Genomic DNA, 6,000 nt, shown 5'->3' with positions numbered 1-6,000 from the left:
GCTTGAAGTCACCTCAGCTGCTGGTTTTGCTAGCGGAGCCCGTAAGTTCTTCTCCTTTAGCCAAGTCCTTCCAACCGTAGATTATATGTGGAACTGTTTCTCCCCTGCGGCTTCAGTTGCCACAGAGTACTGCACCTTATTTAAGGTGCGGTATTCACCTCGGGCAAGGAGGGGCTTAATCACCGGTGTTCCACATTCACACCTTACATACAGTCAGATGCCTTCCCACTGGGGGATGGCCCAGAGTAGATAGGGGGGTGGCCATCACGAAGCATGGGACTTTCCCAGTCACTGAAGCCAGCCACCTGGGGAAGCAGGTTCCACTTGAGGTAGAAGTACGTGCAACTTCACACAATCTTCAGTCAGTCTACCTGGGACTTCAGTTCTGGCGACAAGACACCACCACTACCTTCTTCCTTTTTCTTCTTTCATGGGGTCTGTGGCTTGGAGGGGAACACTCAGCCTGGGTTCCTCACTACTGGAGGGGCAACTCTTAGAAAGGACATTTTCCTTTTACCTCCTTAGATGTCTCTATCCCTACACTTTTTGAAAGGTTATGCAGAGCTGGGGTCTCTACTAAAGGCCTCATCTCAGATATATATCGTATTTTAATGGCCCCATGCCCAGAAGACAAGCCAGATCATACATATATGAGGAAGTGGGAAGATTTCCTTGGTGAGACCATTCCCTTGTGTATGTGGAAACAGATCTGGGATACTGCCTCAAAGACATCTTCGTGCTATGTTTATAAGGAAAATCAATATAAATTACTCATGTATTGGTATCACACCCCATCACTACTACATAAACTAAACCCAGCTATACCTGACAATTGTTGGAGGTGTGGAGCTACAGGAGGAGATATACCGCACATATTTTGGGTATGCCCCAATATCCAGTCTTTCTGGAGGTTGGTGCAATCTCTTATCTATAAAGTAACTGGCCTTTGGGTTCCCCTGGATCCTAAATTCTATATATTAAATATACCACTTGCTCAGCTGGGGAAAAGAGTGAAGCGGTTATTGTTACATATAACTACAGCAGCTCGATGTCTAATTTCCCGTAACTGGAGGTTGGCCCTTCCACCCTCACTTACAGATCTCCAATCTCGGATCCAAGATGTGAGAAGGATGGAGTATTTATCTGCCCTGTCAAACAACACAGTAGATCTCTTTGAGAGTGTTTGGTCACCTTGGGACACTTATTGGGCCAACAAAGAATAACAGTGATGTACGGTCTTGATTGAAGCCTGATATGCTCACCCTCCCCACTTCATCCCCCCCTTCCTTATATTTCCCTGTCTAGTATTGTATTGTTTGTCTTGTCATATTCCCTGTTTTCAGTGTATTAGTGGATAATAAGATATGTATACTGATTTATGGTTTACAGTTATTGCTAAAAAGCTTGTGAGACATATCTAAGCATTCATGTACTTTCTCTGTATCTGTTTTAAAAATGTAATAAAACATTCAGTTATAAAAAAAAAAAAAGAAAGGACATTTTCCAAACACCGGTGGCTTCTTCCATCTTATCCAAGGTAGACGGGGCCCATCACAGCGGGTGACCGGTACTTCCTGGGCAAGCGGCATAGACTGTGAGTAAAATACCTGGAACCCGCAGAGACTGTGTCCGCCTGTCATTCCCGGCGCCGCCGCCATGCGCCTCGGCGCACGCCACTACTACTCCTCTCATCATCCTCTCTGGGGCCCGGTCCACCTGGGGGGAGCAGAAACACCTTAGCTGCTACTACAATCCGCCCCGGAGGACAGCGACAGCAGCGGCGGCTAATTCCCTGGCCGCATACCGCAGGTGGCGTCACGACACCAACCTCCACCATCACCCTTATCCACCCATCCTCCTCCATGTACACCTCGGGGTCATGAAACCGAGCAGGGCCACCCATGACATCCCCTGATCCTCACTGGCCTGGTGACGAGTATCTTCCCCCGACCCCCTGGGGTGCTACAGAACCACGCCACGAGAGGTTATGATGCTCCCGTGGTCTCTAGGACCCCTTCTGTCTGTGCCTTGGCCAAGCGGTACATGATCCAGGTCGCAGGTCTTAGCTCCTCCACTGCTCCTCTCCAACTCTACACTCCACACTGTGTTCCCACTTGTTCCTACTCCTAAGACTCCACCCCCCCAGCCTGGCTTTGGATATAATCACGCCCTCTGCCATGTCTGATGAGGTGTTTCTGAGCCTGGGTGTCGTGCTTTGTGTGAACCGGTGTTGACCTCCTCCTTACCCAGGATGGAATACCACACCTCTGGATGAGGTGCAGTACCTCTGTGGTGACTGAAGCCTCAGGGGCGCCACATAAACAGCCAGGGACAGAGGGAGAGAGTCAGGGATGGCGGGAGAGGGGCAGGAGGGGAGAGCCAGGGATTGGTGGGATAGCCAGGGACAGGGGGAGAGATACACAGACAGGGGGGACAGCCAGGGACGGGGAGAGAGAGCCGGGGACAGCCAAGGACAAGGGGGGAGAGCCAGGGACAGTGAGGGAGAGCCAGGGACAGAGAGGATTGCCATAGACAGGGTGGATAGCGAGGGACAGGGGGAGAGAGACATGGACAGGGGGGACAGCCATGGACGGGGGAGAGAGCCAGGGACTGCGAGGACAGCTAGTGACAGGGGTAGAGAGACATGGACAGGGGAAGTGAGCCAGGGACAGGGGAAGTGAGCCAGGGACAGCAGAAGTGAGCCAGGGACAGAGGGGATAGCCAGGGACAGAGGGGATAGCCAGGGACAGAGGGAATAGTGGTGAGCCAGGGACAGATGGCATAGCCAGGGACAGGGGGAGACAGCCAGGGACAGGAGCAACAAAAGAGGAGGAGGAATTGCACTGTATGTTAAAAAAAAAGAAACACACAGAAATTAAAGTTTCAGAGAATGAGAATCTATTAGAAGATATTTAGGTAGGAATTCATGAAGAAAACAATGGTAAGGACATCATAATAGGCGTTTATTATAGAGCACACAGAGGATATGGATGAGATTTTTTCTCACCAAATGGCCATGTTCTCAAAACAAATATGAAATAATGTCATGGGAGATTTCAGCTACCCTGACATTCATTGGAAAACAATCACAGGTAAAGGCCGCTTTACACGCAACTACATCGCTAATGAGATGTCGTTGGGGTCACGGAATTCGTGATGCACATCCGGCCTTGTTAGGAAGAAAGGAGGTGGATATTCCGCCCGCTCATCTCCGCCCCTCCGCTTCTATTGGACGGCTGCTGTGTGATGTCGCTGTGACGCTGCACGAACCACCCCCTTAGAAAGAAGGCGGTTCGCCGGCCACAGCGACGTCACAGGGAAGGTAAGTCCGTGTGACGAGTGTAAGCGATGTTGTGTGCCACGGGCAGCGATTTGCCAGCGACGCACAACCGACAGGGGCGGGTACGCTTGCTAGCGATATCGTTGCCTGTAAAGCCCCCTTAAGAGTAAAGGTTGCATCCAATTTTTATCCTCCCTTGCAGACAACTTCATCTCTCAGCTGGTAGAAGAAAATATGAGGGGAACAGCCATCTTGGACCTAGTCCTAACCAACAACGAGGATATGGTTAAGGGACTAAGGGTAGCAGGGACACTGGGACTCAGCAATTGTGCTATCCTTGAATTTGGGATTGCAAGAGGAGGAACACCTGAGAAGACACAGACTTCAAGGCTTGTCTTTAGCAGAGGAGACTTCAAGGGCCTAAAGGCAAAGATTTGTAGAATTCCATGGCACCTAATTCTTAAGCACAAAACTGCACACGAAGGATGGGAAATCTTCCGTAAGGAAATCCTTAATGCACAAGAACTAGGCCCTGTCACACACAGAGATAAATCTGTGGCAGATCTGTGGCAGATCTGTGGCAGATCTGTGGCAGATCTGTGGCAGATCTGTGGCAGATCTGTGGCAGATCTGTGGCAGATCTGTGGCAGATCTGTGGCAGATCTGTGGCAGATCTGTGGCAGATCTGTGGCTGCAGTGAAATTGTTGACAATCAGTGCCAGGTTTGTGGCTGTGTACAAATGGAACAATATGTCCATGATTTCACTGCAACCACAGATCTGCCAAAGATTTATCTCTGTGTGTGACAGGGCCTTAACAATACCTAAAAGGAAGAAAAATGGGAAAGTCCTAAAGAAACCAGGATGGATGACAAAAAAGTTACATCACCTGCTGAAAATGAATCAGGAAACATAGAAGTGGAAGACGGGGATTATATCTAGGGAAGAATAAATGGCAGTTTGCAGACTCTGCAAGACAAGCGTCAAAGGAGCTAAGGCCGAACAGGAATTGAGGATCACAAAAGAGGCCAAGAGTCAAGTAAAAGGATTTTGGGGGTTTGTTAAAAGGAAAAAAATTTGAAGGAGACCATAGGAGTCCTGCAGAATCAAAATGGTGAAACACCTTTCAAAGACACAGTCTGGTATCATACTGAAAAATTGAAGGATACATTAGATGGCTTGGAGGTGGGAGAAGAAAGGCTGAAAGGTGATTAAAAGGAGAGGGGGAAATAACCGATGTGAGTGGGACTTCTTTATTGTATGTCATTACCATGTTCACAAGGGTTCAATGGGGGGAATGATAAGAATGTTGGGTTAAGGGGTCGCTGCTTTCCTTTGCTTTATCTTGCCATGTTACGGTTTTGATTTTAAAAACTGGTATGGAATTTGGGATGATCAAACATGACAATGTAATGTTTTTGAATTTAATTTACAATGCTGAATTCGCTTATGCCAGTGTTATGTTATTGAAAATTTTGAATAAAAATATAGTTAAAAAAAAATGGTGAAACAGTCAATAAGGTTTAACATCAGGTGGAGATACTAAATTCACATTTCGTATATGTCTTCTCCAAAAAAACTAATGCAAGCATAAAAAATAATCATGATAGAAGTGATGGTCAGGAAGAGTCTAAAGGGGGCTTTACACGCTACGATATCGTTAATTTTTTATCGTCGGGGTCACGTTGTTAGTGACGCACATCCGGCGTCATTAACGATATCGCAGCGTGTGACACTGACCAGCGACCTTAAGCGACCTCAAAAATGGTGAAAATCGTTCACCATGGAGAGGTCGTCCCAAACTCAAAAATCGGTAAGGGTTGTTTATCCAGCTGGTTCATCGCTCCTGCGGCAGCAGACATCGCTGTGTGTGACACCGCAGGAGCAAGGAACATCTCCTTACCTGCCACCGGCCACAATGCGGAAGGAAGGAGGTGGGCGGGATGTTACGTCCTGCTCATCTCCGCCCCTCCGCTTTGATTGGCCGGCCGCTTAGTGACGTTGCGGTGACGTCTTTGTGATGTCGAACGTCCCTCCCCCTTGAAGGAGGGATTGTTCGGCAGTCACAGCGACGACGACGACCAGGTAAGTATGTGTGACGCTGCCGTAGTGATAATGTTCGCTACGGCAGCGATCACAAACAATCGCATGCGCGACGGGGGTGGGTACTTACACGCTCGCTTTCGCTACAAATTGCTAGCGATATCGCTACCGTGTAAAGCCCCCTTAACTTGACAATCAGCAAAGGATTGATAGGAGAACAATTAGCCAAATTAAAGGAAACCAAGTCCCCAGGTCCAGATGATTCACACCCTAGATTCCTGAAAGACATAGCTGAGGAAATAATAACACCGCTTACCATAGTCTTCAATAAGTAATGGGAAACAGAAGAGGTCCCTCTTGATTGGAAAAGGGCAAATGTGGTTCCTATCTACAAAAAGGGGAAAAGGAGGATCCAGGGAATTAAAGGCCAGTAAGCCTGACCTCCATAGCAGGAGAAATTTTCGAGCAAATTGTCAAGGAATATTTACCGTATTTTTCGGTTTGTAAGACGCACCGGATTATCGGATAAGACGCACCCCAAATTTAGATTAAAAAAAATGGGGTCCGTTTTATAATCCGCTAGTGTCTGACCTGGGGGGGGGGGGGCGGCGTCAGCGGTGGTGGAGCAGGGTTGTAGGAGGCAGGGGCAGTGGTGGAGCAGGGAGATGTGGTGGTTAT

The sequence above is a fragment of the Anomaloglossus baeobatrachus genome, chromosome 8, assembly GCF_048569485.1.
Source record: "Anomaloglossus baeobatrachus isolate aAnoBae1 chromosome 8, aAnoBae1.hap1, whole genome shotgun sequence".
NCBI classification, from domain to species: Eukaryota; Metazoa; Chordata; class Amphibia; order Anura; family Aromobatidae; genus Anomaloglossus; species Anomaloglossus baeobatrachus.
The sequence above is the reverse complement of the archived record's forward strand: the minus strand, read 5'-3'. Positions refer to the sequence as shown.